The following is a 14200-nucleotide window of genomic DNA, read 5'->3' on the forward strand; positions in this document are numbered from 1 at the left end:
AATGTCTAAAGCCAGAGCCTCTACTCAAGTACCTTTGGAATCTGAACCCAAAGAGGGTGCTACGGAAGGGAAGAAGAGGAAAGAGAGGGTCAAGAAGACCACTGCTAGAGTGCTTGGGAGATCCTCAATCATGAGAGATTCTAAAGAGGAAGAGGAAGAAGATGCTGCACCAGCACCCAAAGCTCAGAAGCTTATGGGTGATGCCATCAGGGCAGGGGCTGTTCCATCTAAGCCTAAGACTGCTCCTAAGGCTGCTACTCCAGCTCCAAAGCCAAAACCAAAGAGGAGCACCAGGAACATCCCTGCCGTGGAGAAGAACAAGGCCCCAGTGCCTGAAGCTGAAATGGAAGAAGAAGATGATGAGTCACATGTCTTGAGGAAGTTGAAGCCAAAAATTCCAGATCACAATGATGCTCATCCAGCTGCAGAGAACATGAAGATCAGGAAGGACTCAGGTCTGAGGCTATGGAGAGAGTTTGATCCATATGCCACCAGAAGGAGAACTGCTGTGGACTACAGGTTCCATACCAAAGAACAGCAGGATTTCTATGAGACAGTGTTGCTTGACAAGAAGCCCATAGTGTGTGACATGAGATGGGTCAACTAGGAGTGCATCAGGGAGAATGATGAACATTATCCAGGTGTGTATGACAGTTTCAAGGCTTGTGGAGTTGATGAGTTTGTGGCTCAGAAGCTCACAAAATGGAATGATGAGCTCATCATGAAGTTCTACTCCACAACTCACTTCTACCCAGATGGAAGGATTGTCTGGATGTCTGAAGGTACTAGGTACCAGTCCACAGTTGCAGAATGGGCGAAGTTGATCAATGCCCCAAAAGAGATTGAAGATGACTTGGATGTCTATGCCAACAAGAAGAAGGATCACAACTCCATGGCACACATGTACAAGGAGATCCCAGATGCTGCTCTTGAGACACACAAGTTTGGATCTATACATTACCTTCTGTCAGGCTTGCCAACTATCAACTGGATCCTCAGGCACACTCTCTTGCCAAAGTCAGGAGATCACAAGATGATCAGAGGCCATGCAATAAACTTGCTACACATTTTTGATGTTCCACAGAAGTTCAAGGTCATGAGTCTTATAGTTGAAACTATCAAGAGGACAGCTGCTGACCAGAAGAGGAGTTGTGGGTATGCCCCATAGATTCAGGAGTTGATTAACTCCAAGATGGGCACAAGCACATATCTGCTGGACAAGGAGCACCTGCCCATCTACCCAGAATTTGAGGACATCATTGTGGTTATGAATGAGGATGAACCATCTTCTGTGCACGTTCAAGCAAAGAGGGAGAAGGCAAAGGTTGAAAAGGCTGCAAGGATGCCAACTACTGAAGAAGCATCTCAGTATCTTCTAAAGGGAAAGCAAGATCAGCTTGGCTACTTGATTGCCTCCACTCTGAGGATTGAGAAGGGGCTGGCCACCCTGACTCAAAACCAGGAGAGCCTGGAAAGGATCGTGGAGCAAAAGTTCTATGACTTGGATGTGAAGGTAACTGAGATCCAGTCTGTTGTGGAGCAACTTCAGGATGATATGCAGGAGAGGAAGGGCAAGACAACCACTGATGCATTTGCCAGAGTGCCTAGAGCTCAGAGGTCAGCTGCAGTGCCTGTTCTAGACACCAGAGCCACTTCATCTGCACCAGCTACAGCTTCAGTGCCACCTGCTCCAGCACCTACTCCATCAGCTCCATCTACATCGGCTAAAGCCTTCGTTCTTGGAGTTATCCGGACACCACCACCTGAAGACCAAGCCTGAAAGACGATTTAGTGCTATGCATTTTCTAGGAACTTTTTGGTAACCTGTTGCCAAAGGGAGAGAAAAATGTATAGATCATAGGCTTTGAGAGAGAGCGTTGCTTTTCATTCTCTCTTGCTTTGGTGGTTGAACTTTATTTGCTTTACTTGTTTGAGATACTTTTTGTCTGCGTGATACTTGGCTGATCATGTGTGTTTGATCATATGCTACATTAATGCTTGTTGGATGACATTATCATTTTATCCCTATATGATCATTCACTTTGCTTGGTGATGGGTGCATGTATTTAATTATTATCATTTTGAGCGCTCCACCAAGATGTATGTGACATGGAAGAGTAACCCATGAGCCTAACTCTCTGTGCATTTGCAGTCCAAAGCAAATCATAAACTATGCACAAATTTAGGGGGAGCTCTTGCTTTTCACATACTTCTCAAAGCAACAATGTTTTTCACTCTTATTATCATTTGTCGAAGCTTTGATCTATATGTTGTCATCAATTACCAAAAAGGGGGAGATTGAAAGTGCAACTATCCCTAGGTGGTTTTGGTAATTTCTAACAACATATAGCTCATTGAGCTAATTCTATTCCAAGATTAATATTTCAGGAAAAGCTCAATGAATGGCATGGCATGGATGAGGAAAGTGGACCCCTCAAAATACTAAGGACAAAAAGATTGGCTCAAGCTCAAAGCTCAAGACTCTACATTTTATATTTTAGTGATCCAAGATCAGATTGAGTCTATAGGAAAAGCCAATACTATCAAGGAGGGATGAGGTGTTGCTTGATGAGGTTCTTGCTTCATAGTGCTTAGTGATATGCTCCAAAACCCTCAACTTCCGTCCCACTTCCACATATGACCTAAACTAAAAGTCAAACTCGGCCCCACCGATTCTTTCTATCCGGCGCCACCGAGTTCAGATGTCATAGCCACTGGCACAAACCCTAGGCAAATCGGTCTCACCGATAGGGATCTCGGTCACACCGAGATGGGGTTGTAATCTCTCTGTTTCCCTTCGTAACGTTTTGGTCCTACCGAGATGAGCGATCGGTCCCACTGTGATTGCAATGTAAACTCTCTGTTTCCCTTTTGTAACATTTCGGTCCCACCGAAACGAGTGATCGGTCCCACCGAGTTTACCTGACCAACTCTCTGGTTAGCTTATTACCAAAATCGGTCCCACCAAGTTTATGTAATCGGTCACTCCGAGATTATGTTATGCCCTAACCCTAACCATATCGGTCCTACCGAGTTGCATCTCAGTCCCACCGAAAATCCTAACGGTCACTAGGTTTGCTAAATTGGTCCGACCGAGTTTCTCAATTCGGTCTCACCGAGATTGGTAAATTGTGTGTAACGGTTAGTTTTTTTGTGGAGGCTATATATACCCCTCCACCCACTCTTCATTCATGGAGAGAGCCATCAGAACATACCTACACTTCGAATACACATTTTCTGAGAGAGAACGACCTACTCATGTGTTGAGGCCAAGATATTCCATTCCCACCATATGAATCTTGATCTCTAGCCTTCCCCAAGTTGCTTTCCACTCAAATCTTCTTTCCACCAAATCCATATCCTGTGAGAGAGAGTTGAGTGTTGGGGAGACTATCATTTGAAGCACAAGAGCAAGGAGTTCATCATCAACACACCATTTGTTACTTCTTGAAGAGTGGTGTCTCCTAGATTGGCTAGGTGTCACTTGGGAGCCTCTGACAAAGATTATGGAGTTGAACCAAGGAGTTTGTAAGGGCAAGGAGATCGCCTACTTCGTGAAGATCTAGCGCTAGTGAGGCAAGTCCTTCGTGGGCGATGGCCATGATGGGATAGACAAGGTTGCTTCTTCATGGACCCTTCGTGGACTCGCGCCACCGTTACCCTTCGTGGGTTGAAGTCTCCATCAACGTGGATGTACGATAACACCACCTATCGGAACCACGACAAAAACATCTGTGTCTCCAATTGCGTTTGAACTCTCCAAACCCTTCCCTTTACATTCTTGCAAGTTGCATGCTTTACTTTCCACTGCTCATAGACTCTTTGCATGCTTGCTTGAATTGTGTTAAGATTGCTTGACTTGTGCTAAGATAACTAAAATCTGCCAAAGACTAAAATTGGGAAAAGGATAGATTTTTAATTGGTCAAGTAGTCTAATCACCCCCCTCTAGACATACTTTCGATCCTACACCGGGGAGGGTGATCTTCCCTACTCCACACAATAGGCTGTTCTGACCATCTCAAATAAGGTGGAATCACCGGCTCAACAGCATTTACAGCCCTCTTATGAAGTTTCTGGTCCCTCTTGCACAAACTGGTGGTAAATACGTGGTATTGCCCACTGTTCAACTGTTTTGGGTTACTCTGATACCTGAACTGCGGCTGCTGTTGCTGATCATTACCTTGGCCTGACTGCTGATTATAACCGCCTTGATTACCCGGATGACCCTGGCCGTGAAAACCGCCTCCACCTTAGTCGGTGCCCGGGCCATGAAAGCCGCCTCCGCCTGAACCGCTGCCAGGTCCATGGCTACCATCAAACATGTTGGAATTTTTAAATGCCTTCATGATCGTACAGTCTTTCCACAGATGGGTAACTGGCTTCTCCCGGGTGCCGTGTCTTGGACAAGGTTCATTCAGTAGTTGCTCGAGGGTGGGACCTGACCCACCTGACCGAGGAGGTGGCCTACCCTTGCGTCGTTGGTTGTTGCCTTGTGTATTGGTGTTAGCTACAAACTCGCCAGCCTTACGTTTATTACCTCCTTGATTCACCGGGTTATGCTGATGACCCTTGTCGTTGCCGTTCTTCTTTCCCTTCCCTGTCTTCTCTTCATCCGACGCGGGATCCTTGGTACTATCAGAATCAGCATATTTGACCAGGGCCGCCATCAACTGGCCCATGTCATTACAATCGCGTTTGAGCCGCCCCGGCTTCTGTTTCAGAGGTTCAAAACGGCAATTTTTCTCCAACATTAAGACTGCAGAGCTGGCATCCATCTCATCAGATGAATGTATTATCTCCTTGACTCGGTGCACCCAATGGGTCATGGACTCACCATCCTCTTGCTTACAATTTAGTCAGGTCCATGATTGACATAGGTTGTTTACATGTGTCCTTGAAGTTCTGAATGAACCGGGCTTTTAACTCCGCCCATGAACCGATGGAGTTGGGTGGCAATCCTTTCAACCAAGTGCGAGTTGTTCCATCCAACATCATAGTAAAATACTTTGACATTGCTGCATCGCTGACCTCCAATAGCTCCATCGCCATCTCATAACTCTCAATCCATGCCCCAGGCTGCAAGTCGGCCGTGTAATTAGGCACCTTACGAGTCCCTTTAAAGTCCTTTTGCAAACGCTCATTATGTAGAGCCGGCACCAGGCAAGGGACACCTCCTTTCTTTGTGGCCACTCCTACCTCGACAGAAGTTGCTGGATAAACCGGAAAATCTTGATGAGCCGCCTGCTCAGCTGCCAGTTGAACCGCCCGCTCAGCATCTTGACGGATTCTCTCCTGATCCGCCAAGTTAAGGGCTCCACCTTGTGCAGGCTCATGCCTGCGCGGTTGGTTCCGGCATTGAGCATTGCTCGACATAGCGACTGAGTCCATATGCCTACTATAGCTCGGGCTCTGGCTTGGGCAAGGGGTTGAATGGATTCTGTCTTGACCGTAAGAGTACGCATCCTACTGCACCAGAGCCGTCTGAAGAAGTTCTCTCATCCTTCGTGTTTCAATTGCTGTCGAAGCGTCTTCTTCCATTGGGAGAGCCGCCAAACGAGCTGATGCAGCGATGAGATTCTCCAAAGGGTTAGAAAAGTGACCCGGTGGTATTGGTGTGTAATGAGGTGGATCAGTATTCATACGGGGTGGCTCCATGGCCCTTGGTTGAACCAGCGCCCCAGCCCCGCGTGTCATGATCTGGTTTGCCTCTGGCGGGTTACTTGGACCAGTCCCGGGTGTGTGGAAGAGATTCCTAGGGTCGTAAGTCAGAGGCAGACGTGACTGAGTTTTCTGGTGCCTTCTCCTCATGACCTCGTTTGACGCATTCAGATCCACCGAGAGCCAGAAAGTCTCCACTTGAAGCTGCTGAGCACGAGCATCCAAAGCCGCCCGCTCCACGGCCATCCTCACCTCCTCTGCTGCTAAATTTTCCTTGGCCTGTGCCATCTCTTCGCGTAGTCGTGCCACCTCCGCGTCATGCTGAGCCTTATCCGCCGGCTCCACTACAGCAGTCAACAGAGCCGTCAACTTGTCCATGAGGTCCATTAGCAGCTGAGCCGAGGGGCGCGCGGGGTCTCCTAACCCAGCTGTTGCCGACCCGGTGGTTATTGTTGCCGCAGCCGTAGAGTTCTGCCCGGGTTGAGTGCTAGCCATGAAAACACCGACTCGATTCGGCAGCTCAGAGAGGTCCGGAATACTGCTGCCATCAGAACAGCCCCCAAGCACGCCATCTTGTAGCTGATACAAAGAATCTGTCTCGCCTGAGGATGACTCACCGTCAGAACAGATGGCCGTCTCACCGCTATCCACTGATCCTTCAGAGAACTCGCCTCCATGGATGCAACCCACGAAGGCATGCCTTACGGCAGGTTGAGCCTGGGCGGATCTTGCGCGCTAAGCCGTCTCGATGGGGTTGGTGCAGACGTCCGGCTCAGGGCCCGACTCACCGATCCGGCCGATGAAGACATGGATTCCGCCAAAGGGGACCCGGTACCTATACTCAATTCAGCCGGCCTCGGGGCCCCAGCCTTCGTCGTTGATGTAAAGCTTGCCGCGACGACTCTTGGTCATCCGGCCCACAGTGTATCCCTTGAGCCCTTCGAAGTTGCCCTTCAAGAACTAAAATCCACCGTGCGCTGGCCCCATGGTGGGCGCCAACTGTCGTGGAATTTTCATGGCAGATGTCCTAGCAAAAGGACTTAGTCGTAGGGCCATCGCAACTAGGAAGCTTAAAGGGGTTAATCGGGACAAAGGACATGAGAGGTCTATACTAGTTTGGCCCCTTCCGATGAAGGTAAAAGCCTACGTCTAGTTGTGATGGAATTGCTGGGGTTTCGAGGACCAGGGAGCGAATCCGCTTTGCATGGCTTCGAGTTGTTGTTTTCTCTCCTAAGCCGCCGCCGGGTCGTCCCCTTATATACACGGGTTGACGCCTGGCGGCCTACAGAGTCCCGGCCGGCTCATAAAATGTGTCCGGCTCGATGACTTCTTTTATATGCCTTTCTTTACAAGTCTTTCTTTACATACAATGGTTTACAATATTGGGCCTTAAGCCGCCTCTGGGCTTAGGCCTTCTACAAGTCTTAATAAACTATCACCTTGAATATTACTGGGCTTCTTTTGTAACCCGCCATTGGGGTTGACCCGGCCCTTCCTGGGCGGGTCATACCTAGTAGCTATATCCCCAACAGGTACTTCTTTGGCCCAAGTTGTATCTTCTGGTCCATAAAAATTCTCCAAAAAGTTTCGTTGCGTTTGGACTCCGTTTGGTATTGATTTTCTGTGATGTAAAAAACAAGCAAAAAACAGCAACTGGCACTGGGCACTATGTCAATAGGATAGTCCCAAAAAATGATATAAAGTTGCTATAAAACGATTGCAAAACATCCAAGAATGATAATATAACAACATGAATACTTCATAAATTATAGATACATTGGAGATGTATCAATATCCTCAAGCTTAATTCCTACTCATCCTTGAGTAGGTAAATGATAAAAGAAAATAATTTATGAAGTGTGAATGCTAGCAAAGTTCATAAGTTTGATCAATGATAATTTCAATCACTTCTCCTAGCATCATAACATCAATTCTTTCTCATAAAACTTCTCATGTTAAAGTAGCAACCAATTCACATGTTAAGGTTCAAACAATGAATTCTCTTGAACTTAACAACCTATGTTCTTAGGCACCAAGCAATTGCAATTCAACTTATTCAACAAAGTCTAAGTAAGAGCTCCACATACTCAATCATCATATAGTCTTCCATGATTGCTAGTACTCAAAGAATATTCTTAGAACAAATAGCGTCCATCGAATTCAAAGAAGGATAGGGGCTTAATATTTTTCCTCCCAAGTCATTTATCATAGAGATAATTGTCAACAATAATAATTCATGATCAAATATACTTGACCGGTCATATGTGCCTAGATCTTTCTCCACGACATGATGCTTGCCAACTAGAGAATAATTGAGGTTGAAATGAGAATGCATTTTATTGACTCTTGCATAAAAGTAAATACTGAAAAGTAAAAGATAGGCCCTTCGTAGAGGGAAGCAGAGGTCGTCATGCGCTTTTTATTTGGATGCCCAAGCTCTTAATGCAAAGGAACGTCATGTTATATTGCCCCTTATGATAGCATCCTTTATTATACAGCCCGTCGCTTTTATTAGTTTTCCATCACAAGTTCGTACAATACTCAAATTTCCCTTACAATAAAAGATCAAACATATTTAGGAGCAATTTTTATTGCTTTATGGACCGATGAAAACTTACTTGAAGGATCTTATTCAATCCATAGGTAGGTATGGTGGACACTCATGGCAAGAAACTGGGTTTAAGAGTTTTTGGATGCACAGGTAGTATCTTTGATTAGTACGAATTTTTTGCTAGCAAAATATCCTAGGCAAACACCACATGTTGGAGGATCCATAAGAATATAACTTCTATGCAAATATAACCAAACATAACTCATTACGTTGTCTTCCTTGCCACCTTCAGCTAATTTGCTCAAGTTTGAAAATAATTAATGGGTATTTACAATCATAGAAGATGTCCAAGATAATAGATTTGTATGTGAAAGTTCTCTTCCTTACACTAATCATTCATGAATTGCTTGTATGACCAATATTGTGATTGTCAAGCTTCAAAAGATTTCAATTTCTAAACCCAATGTGAAGCTACTACTTGTCATGATATGAACATATAATTTTAACTTCATGATATCCAATTCATTCAACAGTTTACTCATAGGATATAAGTGAAGCACAAGAGTAAATGACAAACTACTCCAAAAAGATATAAGTGAAGATCAAGCGAGTAGTTAAGTAAATGGGTAGCTAATTGAGGACTCTCTTATTTAAAAACTCTCAGATCTAAGTATTAGTAACATCCCAAATTTTCAATTTGGAATGTTATACATTAAATCATCATTGCATAGCATATTTTATTTTGCATTTTGGTTGATCCTAGAAATTCTACGCAGCTCAAGGACCCACGGAGAGAGTTGGGGATTTCGTTATTTTCATATTTGAGTTCTCTCAAATTTTGAGAATAGGATCATTTGATTTTATTTATTTTATCATCAATTATTTCTATTACAAAAATATGAGAGAGGGAATAAAATGACTTTTCCAAAATAAAGAAATATTGAGGATTTAATCATAAAATGAAATAAGATTTTATTTCGGAGTTTTTGGTGTTCTATTTGAATTTAGGGAAAATGTGCGTTTTTCAAAATTGCATTTAGGTCCCAAATAAATGTTCACCTTGTGCGGCTTGATTTTAGAAGCTCGTGAAAATTTATTTCGGAATTTTTGGAGTCCGTTTAGTATTTCTTTTTATTTTTCTTCCGAGCGGAATAATTTAAAAAAAACGAACCGACCTAACGGGCCATGTCCGACTAGGACTCTGGCCCGACTAGGCAATATAAGCCGGCCCAGCCCCCCGGGATAAACCCTAGCCGTCGCCTCGCCCGCCCTCGAGCCCCGCGCCGCCGCCGCTCGCCCCCACGCGCCGCGCCGCCGCCGCCGCTGCCCGCCGTGCCGCCGTCGCCGGACGCCGCCGCCGCCGAGGTTCGCTGCCGCCACGACTTCCGTGCCAACGTTTTTTTTTAAAAATAGATCGGTTTTTCGTCGGTTTTTTAGTTTCGGTTTTTTAAATAGATCGGTTTTTCCGGTTTATTTAATTAGCGAGCGTTCGTCCGTTCGTTGTTCTAGCGAGCGTTCTTCGTTTTTCTTTTTCTCGGATTGAATCCGCGATTTTTTTGATCGCGATTCCTGATCCGATTTTCGTTTTAGTATAACTTTTCGCTCGTTTATCGGAATCAGGCGATTCAAGCGCCTAGAGATTCGTCTCGAAACCCTCTATCCGTTTAAACAACTTAAACAAGATTTTGCTACAATAAATTTGCCTTAGATCCAGATTACTAGAACGAAGTTGTTTTCTTTCGCCGTTTGACTTTTGTTGCTTCGTTTGATTTGATTCTTTTTGCCAACCGGAGTTCTTAAGTTGAACTTTCTGGTTAGATCTCTTATTTGAGTTTTACCTGTGCATTAGGTGAGTACTTATTGTATGCTTGTTTGTTTGTCTGCGATAGAGTAGCCGGAGTGCGCCGCTTGTTACTTCGAATCGTTAGGTTTCGCGGATCATCAGCAAGGCAAGTAACACTTTGATCATACCTTTTCTACTACCCAGTTTTATTGCATTAGATCAATCCTCACACATTGCATGGTTAGGATCTAATTAAATTGTGGGATGGGAAGTAGATGAGGTAGTACTTATTACCTGTTTATTATCAAACCTTTGGGAGTTACTTCTACGTTTGCTTATTATGCCATGCTATGCTAGTAGACGTGGATTGGGTGAGTGATATCCATGAAAGATGTGAGATTGTTAATTAATGGTTTATCTAAGGTGGCAACTTAAACACACATCTGGGTGGATTGAGGCACCTGGGTATTCCAGGACTTGCCTGTTTTCTTTTGGACCGCCACCCAGGCTCAAAGGGATCATGAGACTATTCATACCAGAAACTTCCGTGTGCAGCCACAAGCTATTATGGGCTCTAGCATAGTTGACTAAGTTGTGCGAACTCTTACAGTGGTAGACTAGCAGATGTAGGGGATGTAGGTGGTACGGTCTACCCGATCGTAAGGTGCTAGCGCTTCTGAAAGACTATGTCTCGGTCATCCGTCTTCTCAAACACCATGTAGTGCGAGAAACCAAACGGAGGCGATCGAGTCTTGTGGGGAAAAGTGCGCAAACCTCTGCAGAGTGTAATAAAATAATCATGGTTAGCTGTGTCCCCGGTTATGGACATCTGGAGTATCTAGTACCTGGATTATCATGTGAATCTCAACATGTTACTCTAAATTAATTTTGTTGGGTTTTATTTAATGATGATGCTTAATTGGGATTGAGAATGCTGTCAACCATTCTCAATGTTTAACAACTACCATGATAGTTCAATAAAATTTATTCCTTTGAAGTAGGGGAAAATTGGCTTTGCGCAAAACTGTAACCATAGAGCTTTCCACCAGCCAAATATGCATATAGTATAGCTGTTGCATTCCACTACTCTCTATGTGTTACCTTGCCAGCATATTCCATGTGCTGACCCGTTTTTGGGCTGCAACGTTAATGTTGCAGACTTTTCAGACGACGATTAAGGAGTTTTTAGGTCGTGGTTCTATACTCAGTGATGCCGTTGGAGTTGATGGACTCACTTATCTTCCAAGCCTTCCGCTGTTATCGTTATTAGATGGCCTTAAGCCATATTTATTGTAATAAGTTCTCTTATGAGACACTGTATGTAATAAGTGTGTGATTTCTACTCTGCTATAAATCCTCCGAGTACCGTGTGGTGTCAGCATTACTGATCCAGGGATGACACCGGAGCACAGAGATCAGACTGTTTGAGGTCTGGTCGCTACAGAGATGGTATCAGAGCCCACGCTGACTGTAGGAAACGACCACTAAGCAAAAGACCTAGATCACTATTCACTCTCTTCTCCTCTGACTTCTCATCTTTTCTACTCTTTAGGATGGCGGATGCAAGGAACAAGTTCACGCAACCGGATGAAGATACACCCTTTGGACGACACTTGAAGGAAGTCACTAGATACCTGAACATTGGAGTACCAAGCTTCATGGGAACCTACAACGCCACTTTACCTGAAGAAGAGCGCTGGATGATTCAAGTTCAAGTTCCAGGAAGGACGTTCATGGCAGTCACCGAGCCCATAGAGTTTTCTTTTGATGGACCCACTTGGAGTCTAGGAAAGAGCATGGCAGCTCACATCGCCATGGGACGCATTGGAGAAGTCTACCGTAAGGATCTCAAGGATACTATCTACCAGATTTGTGGGCGCCGAGATGAGCACTGGGAGATGATCAGCACCAGGAAGGATAGGTCAATCGCAGCTTTTATCCAGGTGCTAAACCAGCACATTCGACGACAGGAGAACCAGATGTGCGCCGACATGATAGACCTGAAGAAGGCAAGGACAAGAATCAAGGAACTGGAGGAAGAACTCAAGGCTACACGTGAAGATTATGAAGAGGAAATTGAAGTATTGGTGGAGAAGAATGACGACCTGATCAAGAAGATTGGAATATTTATGGGAGGCCCTACGCCAGTAGAGGAAGACGAAGAACCCAAGGAGATTAGCCCGGAAGACTACATCATCATCGATGGCACCGACTCGGAACCAGATATTAGCGATGATGACTATGTTGATGAAGCTGGAGCAGATATCATGGAGTCTGCAACGAAGAATATTTCTAGTAGACCACCTCATCAGTAGTAGTAGTCCACCATGTAAATATAGTAGTCCGAGCACTTTTGTGATAGATAGATCGATTGTATGCCCTTGTTTGATTGAATGAAGTGAATTGTTTGTTTTGCCTCATGTGCATATGGGTAGTGTTTTCTCTTTAGACCCCCTCTATTCTTACATCTCATCTTTTCTAAAACCCTCAGATGCCTCCGAGACGTGACCCCGGATTTGCCTTTCCACCAGAGCTCACCCAGTTGATCCAGCAGCAGAACACATTGATGCAGTTGCTAGTCCAGAATCAGAATCAGGGGAACAACAACAACCCACCACCGCCACCACCTGTTGACCACTTAGCCCATTTTCTTAGGCTGAATCCGCCGGTGTTTTCCAGTAGCACCGAGCCTATAGTAGCAGATGATTGGCTCCGCAAGACAGCTAGAGAATTGACCACAGCAGGATGCACAGATGCGGAGAAGGTGAAGTTTGCCGCACATCAGCTAGAAGGACCCGCAGCATCATGGTGGGAGAATTTCACAGCCACTTTCCCTGTCGACACTGTCACATGGGACCAGTTTCAGCAGGCTTTTCGTACTTCCCATGTTTCAGCAGGAGCTATGGCCATGAAGAAGCGTGAGTTTCGCAACTTGCGCCAAGGAGGACGGACAGTTGGCCAGTATGTGGAGGAATTTAGTAAGCTAGCATGTTATGCCCCAGATGACGTCGCTACGGATGCAGCTAAGCAAGAGAAGTTTCTGGAAGGACTGAATGATGAGTTGAGCATGCAGTTGATGGTAGACACTTTCAACAACTACCAGGAGTTGGTAGATCGTGCTCTTATGATTGAAGGGAAGCAGCAGCAAATTGAGAATCGCAAGAGGAAGTATGGACAAGGAAAGTACAATTCAGGAGCTCAGCAGAAACCACGTTTTACCCCTAGACCGGGAGGACATTTTTAGCATACCCATGGAGGAGGTAGCTCGCATAAGAACAATGGCACCAAGAATGGTAATGGCAATGGAGGAAGCAACAGCCAGAATCGCACCAACCCACCAACCCCAGCCAAGAAGGACCTGAGCCAAGTCACTTGTTTTAAGTGTCAGAAGACCGAACATTATGCCAATGAATGTCCTGAAGGCCAAAATGGCAATGGAAGTTCTGGGAAGAAGCCGAACCCTTTCAACATGGGACAGGTGAACCACGTTAGCATGGAGGAGGTTGAAGCTCAGCCCGATGTAGTAATAGGTAAGTTTTTGGTTAAGTCAATTACTGCACTCGTTCTTTTTGATACTGGTGCATTGCATTCATACATCTCAAGGGGATTTGTGGATAAGTATAACCTACCAACCCAAGCCCTTAGGTCACCCATGTTAGTAACCTTGCCTGGAGCAGAGTATGTGGCTAGTCTATGGTGTGATCGGTTACCATTAAGGATTGGTAACTATGTTTTTCCCTCAGACCTAATAGTATTGGAATCCCAAGGATTGGATGTGATATTGGGCATGGATTGGTTATCAAAGTACGAAGGGAATATTGAATGTGCTAGTAAGTCAATTTTGCTTACCACCCCAGAAGGGAGAGGGATCAAGTATGTATCCCGGCATGTGCCAAAGAGGACTCAAGTAAATTGCTTAACAGGAGTTGTGCAGGAGGAAGTACCAGTGGTAAGGGATTTTCCCGATGTATTTCCGGAAGAGTTGCCAGGCATGCCACCGGATAGAGATATTGAGTTTTTGATTGAGCTATTGCCAGGCACAGGGCCAATATCAAAGAGACCATATAGGATGCCAGCCAAGGATTTGGTGGAAATTAAGAAGCAGATTAAGGAGTTACTGGATAAGGGATATATTCGCCCAAGTTCTTCGCCTTGGGGATCGCCAGTACTTCTAGTGGAGAAGAAGGATGGATCATTAAGGATGGTT

The sequence above is a fragment of the Triticum urartu genome, chromosome 4, assembly GCF_003073215.2.
Source record: "Triticum urartu cultivar G1812 chromosome 4, Tu2.1, whole genome shotgun sequence".
NCBI classification, from domain to species: Eukaryota; Viridiplantae; Streptophyta; class Magnoliopsida; order Poales; family Poaceae; genus Triticum; species Triticum urartu.